This window comes from Schistocerca piceifrons, chromosome 11 (assembly GCF_021461385.2).
Source record: "Schistocerca piceifrons isolate TAMUIC-IGC-003096 chromosome 11, iqSchPice1.1, whole genome shotgun sequence".
In the NCBI taxonomy this organism is placed as follows: domain Eukaryota; kingdom Metazoa; phylum Arthropoda; class Insecta; order Orthoptera; family Acrididae; genus Schistocerca; species Schistocerca piceifrons.
This window is the reverse complement of record NC_060148.1, coordinates 65,647,000-65,655,095: the sequence shown is the minus strand read 5'-3', so window position 1 is coordinate 65,655,095 and position 8,096 is coordinate 65,647,000. Positions and strand designations below refer to the sequence as shown.

Here is an 8,096-nt window from a genome sequence, read left to right as displayed (position 1 = left end):
CTACTCTGAGGATATCTACTTCTAAGTTACTCATGTTGGCAACTGTTCTCGATTCGAATTCTGGAATATTTACTTCGTCTTTTTGGTGATTTCCAAGAATGATTGCCTATCGAAGTCACGGTGCCCGAACGATACATATCGACCGTGCGATCATAAATCGATCATGCGAATCTGGTGGCGGGCGTTATGTGTATGTTTACGGTGGTCGCTACAGAAACGACAAAAGAAGAGCGTTACAAAAATACTTGTAATTGGAAGGAGACGCCTTCCCTTACTCGTCGTCGGCGTTGTCATCATGTGAAAGTCCATTTCGGTGGTCTGGATGGATGATTTGGAAGAGTCGAATCATGTATTCTTCCTGATACTCGTTCGTTTTCCGCACTGTCCGCAATGAAATTGTAAATGGTATTACAGCATCGAAACTGTTCTTACGGAGTTTTACACACTTCGCACAACCACAATCTACATAGTCCCTTCTTTCCTCTTCCGGTGGTACTACATATTTGCGACAAAAAAGTCGAACAATTTTCTACGCTGGATAAACATCGAATCAGATTTTTCCATGTGAGAGAATCCGCCGAAGAAACGTCAAGAACACCAGACATCCCACAAACAATGCGTGGAGGTATGTAATTTAGAGCAACTAAGGGAACGACCCCCCCTTGAACCATGGACCTTGCCGTTGGTTGGGAGGCTCGCGTGCCTCAGCGATACAGATGGCCGTACCGTAGGTGCAACCACAACGGAGGGGTATCTGTTGAGAGGCCAGACAAACGAGTGGTTCCTGAAGAGGGGCAGCAGCCTTTTCAGTAGTTGCAGGGGCAACAGTCTGGATGATTGACTGATCTGGCCTTGTAGCACTAACCAAAACGGCCTTGCTGTGCTGGTACTGCGAACGGCTGAAAGCAAGGGGAAACTACAGCCGTAATTTTTCCCGAGGAAATGCAGCTTTGCTGTATGATTAAGTGATAATGGCGTCCTCTTGGGTAAAATATTCCGGAGGTAAAATAGTCCCCCATTCGGATCTCCGGGCGGGGACTACTCAAGAGGACGTCGTTATCAGGAGAAAGAAAACTGATGTTCTACGGATCGAAGCGTGGAATGTCAGATCCCTTAATCGGGCAGGCAGCTTAGAAAATTTAAAAAGGGAAATGGATAGGTTAAAGTTAGATATAGTGGGAATTAGTGAAGTTCGGTGGCAGGAGGAACAAGACTTTTGGTCAGGTGATTACAGGGTTATAAATACAAAATCAAATAGGGGTAATGCAGGAGTAGGTTTAACAATGAATAAGAAAATAGGAGTGCGCGTTAGCTACTACAAACAGCATAGTGAACGCATTATTGTGGCCAAGATAGACACAAAACCCATGCCTACTACAGTAGTACAAGTTTATATGCCAACTAGCTCTGCAGATGATGAAGAAATATAAGAAATGTATGACGAGATAAAAGAAATTATTCAGGTAGTGAAGGGAGATGAAAATTTAATAGTCATGGGTGACTGGAATTCGTCAGTAGGAAAAGGGAGAGAAGGAAACGTAGAAGGTGAATATGGATTGGGGGGCAGAAATGAAAGAGGAAGCCGCCTTGTAGAATTTTGCACAGAGCATGACTTAATCATAGCTAATACTTGGTTCAAGAATCATAAAAGAAGGTTGTATACCTGGAAGAATCCTGGAGATACTAAGAGGTATCAGATAGATTATATAATGGTAAGACAGAGATTTAGGAACCAGGTTTTAAATTGTAAGACATTTCCAGTGGCAGATGTGGATTCTGACCACAATCTATTGGTTATGAACTGCAGATTGAAACTGAAGAAACTGCAAAAAGGTGGGAATTTAAGGAGATGGGATCTGGATAAACTGAAAGAACCAGAGGTTGTAGAGAGTTTCAGAGATAGCACAAGGGAACAATTGACAGGAATGGGCGAAAGAAATGCAGTAGAAGAAGAATGGGTAGCTCTGAGGGATGAAGTAGTGAAGGCAGCAGACGATCAAGTAGGTAAAAAGACTAGGGCTAATAGAAATCCTTGGGTAACAGAAGAAATATTGAACTTAATTGATGAAAGGAGAAAATATAAAAATGCAGTAAATGAAGCAGGCAAAAAGGAATACAAACGTCTCAAAAATGAGATCGACACGAAGTGCAAAATGGCTAAGCAGGGGTGGCTAGAGGACAAATGTAAGGATGTAGAGGCTTGTCTCACTAGGGGTAAGATAGATACTGCCTACAGGAGAATTAAAGAGACCTTTGGAGAGAAGAGAACCACTTGTATGAACATCAAGAGCTCAGATGGCAACCCAGTTCTAAGCAAAGAAGGGAAGGCAGAAAGGTGGAAGGAGTGTATAGAGGGTTTATACAAGGGCGATGTGCTTGAGGACAATATTATAAAATGGAAGAGGATGTAGATGAAGATGAAATGGGAGATAAGATACTGCGTCAAGAGTTTGACAGAGCACTGAAAGACCTGAGTCGAAACAAGGCCCCGGGAGTAGACAACATGCCATTAGATCTACTGATGGCCTTGGGAAAGCCAGTCATGACAAAACTCTACCAACTGGTGAGCAAGATGTATGAGACAGGCGAAATATCCTCAGACTTCAAGAAGAATATAATAATTCCAATCCCAAAGAAAGCAGGTGTGAAAATTACCGAACTATCCGTTTAATAAGTCACAGCTGCAAAACACTAAGCGAATTCTTTACAGACGAATGGAAAAACTGGTAGAAGCGGACCTCGGCGAAGATCAGTTTGGATTCCGTAGAAAGGTTGGAACACGTGAGGCAATACTAACCTTACGACTTATCTTAGAAGAAAGACTTAGAGAAAGCTTTTGACAATGTTAACTGGAATACTCTCTTTCAAATTATGAAGATGGCAGGGGTAAAATACAGGGAGCGAAAGGCTATTTACAATTTGTACAGAAACCAGATGGCAGTTATAAGAGTCGAGGGGCATGAAAGGGAAGCAGTGGTTGGAAAGGAGTGAGACAGGGTTGTAGCCTCTCCCCGATGTTATTCAATCTGTATATTGAACAAGCAATAAAGGAAACAATAGAAAAATTCGGAGTAGGTATTAAAATTTATGGAGAAGAAGTAAAAACTTCGAGGTTCGCCGATGACATTGTAATTCTGTCAGAGACAGCAAAGGACTTGGAAGAACAGTTGAACGGAATGGACAGTGTCTTGAAAGGAGGATATAAGATGAACATCAACAAAAGCAAAACGAGGATAATGGAATGTAGTCAAATTAAATCGGGTGATGCTGAGGGAATTAGATAAGGAAATGAGACACTTAAAGTAGTAAAGGAGTTTTGATATTTAGGGAGTAAAATAACTGATGATGGTCGAAGTACAGAGGATATTAAATGTAGACTGGCAATGGCAAGGAAATCGTTTCAGAAGAAGAGAAATTTGTTAACGTCGAGTATAGATTTAAGTGTCAGGAAGTGGTTTCTGAAAGTATTTGTATGGAGTGTAGCCATGTATGGAAGTGAAACATGGACGATAACTAGTATGGACAAGAAGAGAATAGAAGCTTTCGAAATGTGGTGCTACAGAAGAATGCTGAAGATAAGGTGGGTAGATCACGTAACTAATGAGGAGGTATTGAATAGGATTGGCGAGAAGAGAAGTTTGTGGCACAATTTGACTAGAAGAAGGGATCGGTTGGTAGGACATGTTTTGAGGCTTCATGGGATCACAAATTTGGCATTGGAGGGCAGTGTGGAGGGTAAAAATCGTAGAGGGAGACCAAGAGATGAATACACTAAGCAGATTCAGAAGGATGTAGGTTGCAGTAGGTACTGGGAGATGAAGAAGCTTGCACAGGATAGAGTAGCATGAAGAGCTGCATCAAACCAGTCTCAGGACTGAAGACCACAACAACAACAACAAGGGAACGACAGAAAAGAGATAAAAATGACGATCACATATAATTGATCACAACGCCCGCCACCAGAGTCGCATGTTCGATTTACGACCGAACGTTCGATATGTATCGTTTGGACACTCAAAATTCGATAGGCAATCATTCTTGGAAATTACCGTCGTTTTTGGTGACGGAATTTCGGAAGGCTGTGTTTAGTAACTCTGCTTTGGCAGCACTGTCGCCGATAGTATCTCCATTGCTATCGTGCAGAGAAGGCATTGACTGTGTCTCGCCGTTAGTATCCTTGACATACGACCAGGATCTCTTTGGATTTTCTCCCAAGTTTCGAGACAAAGTTTCATTATGCGAGATAACACCTTGTAAGTTCAGGGACAGAAACCACAAACTGTAGACGGCGTAATCCATCATGGCTTCCGCCAAATGCCGCTTGTAGTGTAGAAAGCCGTATCACATCTCATTGGCCACGTTTCCCTCCACGAAGCAAAAACGTGACACGTCCGATTCTGCCTTTCACCTTTGCGAATGCTCCGCGACGCGAAATCGCGCGTTTGCGACGCCGCAGAACTACAGCCACGTTCGCTTCCACGTCCCGTGGAAGCCGGTGCGACACGACGGAGGCCTCGATCGAGGAAGAGCTGGAAGGAATGCTTCCGCCGTCCAATCGAGATTCACGGCGTGCGCCGACCGCGTGTGTTAGCCGCGCGGTCACGCCGCGGCTAATGTGTCTGTGCGTCGTATAGGGAGGAGCGGCGTGCGTTACGCACCTGCGTTTATGGACAGCGCGAGGACGGCGGGGCGCCAGCCACGCACCGCAGCGGTGCGTGCCACGCATTCTTCACGGCCCCCTCACGGCTGACATTGCGTAACGCTCCAGCTGCGAGTACGAACACAACTGGTCAAAACCGTGACAATGCATTCTGAACCTGGGACTGTTTAGGCCGAGAGATACTGTGACGCCCAGCTTAACCCGCAGGACAGGACAGGTAGTTCAAATTGTGGAAAGGGGCCAAGTTACACTCGACATACAACTTTATTATTTGATCAAACATTACAAGAGCTGAAAAAAAAACATTTTTAAACACACAGCTTTAATCTTTGGGACTTCATTACCGGCTCGAAGCCACTTTAATTTAAAAATGGCTGAAGGCCAATAACTTAAAACGCAAGCATAACCAGAAATTTAAAAGGCAAGCCTTATCTTACAATAGTTCTTTATTTAGGCTGAAGGCCCAAAGAATCTGAGATTTTCAGAGCAAACAATTTGAATTCAAATCGGCTGAAAGCCCAACACTTACGGCTAAACAACATTAAATTTTAAAAAAAGTAAGGCTCCCCCGCATGGCTGCTCACCCTCCATCGGCTCCTTTCCCCCACTCCGCCCCCCCTTTTAATTTTCCCACCCTTTGCCCATGTTCCCGCCACCTGCCCTCGGCTGTGGCATGTCATATTCGCCAAGCTTTTAGTGCAGTGTTATTCATCTTTCCCAAGTGTTGCGAACAGAAATCTTGCTATCGCTGGGTGTGAATTTTACGTCTCTTGCGAACAGAAATCAGACTGTCACCGTGTTTTTTCAATTGTCTGTCTATTATTTTACCTGTCTGCTTCATATGTATTTTATTAGCATCATCATCCCTTTGTTCTATGTTTTAAGTTCCACGATCTTTTCGTCATTTTACCATGTAAGTCTCCGATTTTATCGCCTGTTTTTCTTGTTTATTACTCTTCATCTTTTTAAAACACAGTCTGTAGGCTGAAGAGCGGCATACTAAGCTGCTGCCAGCCCCCCCCCCCTTCAGGGGGGAATCGAAACTCAGTAAGGGGGAAAAAAATACCGTTATCGTAGTATGTTACGAAACAAAGCAAAGAAGGCGTTGGGCCCAAAATCGCTTTGTTCGTTGGGTACCCTAGTGGGCTCATGGTTTTTGGCCTTGTAAATCTCCAACAAGTCGAAAGCGCGACCCTTCTCTGCCCTGTGTAGAATACGCATATCGGCTACGGTGTGGCCTATTTCTACCAAATGCATCCCCAATGCAGTTTGGGTATGTGCCTGCAAATGCTTCCTGATTCTTATTTTAAAAGAACCTCCACTTTGACCGATATAAAATTTGTCACAACTACTACAAACGGTCTTGTAAACCCCAGAACCGTCGAATTTATCAGAATCAGTTCTCTAACTTTGTTTTACACGGAGTTTCAGAGTGTTGTTAACTTGAAAACCACATCTAACCTTAGATTTACCCATACACTTTTCATCATAATTGACTCGCAAGGCCGGCCGCTGTGGCCGAGCGGTTCTAGGCGCTACATCTGGAACCGCGCGACCGCCACGGTCGCAGGTTCGAATCCTGCCTCGGGCATGTATGTGTCTGATGTCCTTAGGTTAGTTAGGTTTAAGTAGTTCTAAGTTCTAGGGGACTGATGACCTCAGAAGTCCAATAGTGCTCAGAGCCATTTCAACCATTTTCTTGACTCGGTAGTTGCGTCGCCTAAAAAGGACTTGCAACACGGCGGCTGAACTCCCCCCGAATGGGACTTCCCGGCCAACAATACCATAATGAGATTTTCACTCTGCAGCTGAGTGTGCGCTGATATGAAACTTCCTGGCGGATTAAAACTGTGTGCCCGACCGAGGATCGAACTCGGGACCTTTGCCTTTCGCGGGCAAGTGCTCTACCAACTGAGCTATCGAAGCACGACTCACGCCCGGTACTCACAGCTTTACTTCTGCCAGTACCTCGTCTCCTACCTTCCAAACTTTACAGAAGCTCTCCTGCGAACCTTGCAGAACTAGCACTCCTGAAAGAAAGGATATTGCGGAGACATGGCTTAGCCACAGCCTGGGGGATGTTTCCAGAATGAGATTTTCACTCTGCAGCGGAGACTACGCTGATATGGAACTTCCTGGCAGATTAAAACTGTGTGCCCGACCGAGACTCGAACTCGGGACCTTTGCCCTTCGCGGGCAAGTGCTCTACCAACTGAGCTGCCGAAGCACGACTCACGGCCGGTACTCACAGCTTTACTTCTGCCAGTACCTCGTGTCCTGCCTTCCCCCAGGCTGTGGCTAAGCCATGTCTCCGCAATATCCTTTCTTTCAGGAGTGCTAGTTCTGCAAGGTTCGCAGGAGAGCTTCTGTAAAGTTTGGAAGGTAGGAGACGAGGAGGTACTGGCAGAAGTAAAGCTGTGAGTACCGGGCGTGAGTCGTGCTTCGGTAGCTCAGTTGCCCGCGAAAGGCAAAGGTCCCGAGTTCGAGTCTCGGTCGGGCACACAGTTCTAATCCGCCAGGAAGTTTCAACAATACCATAAGTGTTTTTTTTTTCTTGTCAGTTCTGCGGCTTGAAGGGTGCTGCTGGTGACCTGTTGTACAGGCAGTTGGATCAACAGGTGCCGGCTTCCGCCGTGATGTGAAGTCACTGGTTGGGTGGTGTCCGCCTCAACGGGTTGAGCGATTTACGAGCGTCCGATGCCTCCAACAGGCGGCGGGGGCTCGGGCGGTAAAGCGACGAGCAGATCTCGTGTTTAATGCATCGCTGGGCTGTGTGTGTGTGTGTGTGTGTGTGTGTGTGTGTGTCGCGGTGGGGGGCAGGGGGGAGGAGGAGGCGAGAATTGGCGGCCAAGCGCTGGTAGAGCCGTGAAAAGAGCTCCCGTATTTCTTGCCGTCTCCATGGAACAATGGGCCTTCACAGAACGACGTACGCCACAGCTGTCACAGATAAATCCGCCCCTAAACGATACCTTCGCAGTGGACATACATTAAAAAAAAAATTAAAATTTATTTTTATCGTTAATGGATTTCGTCTTTGACGATTGCGCTTGCGATACTGTCCAAATCTCATTTAAGCCTCCCTTTTCACGTTTTTACCATTCCTCCGCCTGTCCATTTCGTTTCGTGACGGCACGTGTTTATTCTTTTTTTTTCTTTCGTTATCATTGTTACTGTATTAACACTTTGGAGCTCAAGCCTGAGCATAGCTCGAGGCTGCAACTTTGCGTTTGCGTTAAAAATACCGCTCCCGAGTATAGGTCGGGCTCCTATTATCTTGACGCTCACTTGTCACACTGTATTCAATACGTGTGAGAAAAAGGTAGAGGCGACCCTTTCGTTTGACTGGCGCTGCCTTCCGTTGTCTATTTGTAGAATTATTTGGAAAGAAACGTTGGCGAACGTAAGAGCTGCTGTCGTGAATGAGTGAGCCAATATG

At 45.5% G+C, this 8,096-nt stretch overlaps 1 non-coding gene across 1 annotated transcript; it reads right to left on the bottom strand.

The window, feature by feature from the left end:
• Positions 1-6,512: 6,512 nt before the first annotated feature.
• Positions 6,513-6,587, bottom strand: Trnas-cga. The gene has a single exon. It is a non-coding gene; the product is annotated as a tRNA-Ser (tRNA).
• Positions 6,588-8,096: the final 1,509 nt, after the last annotated feature.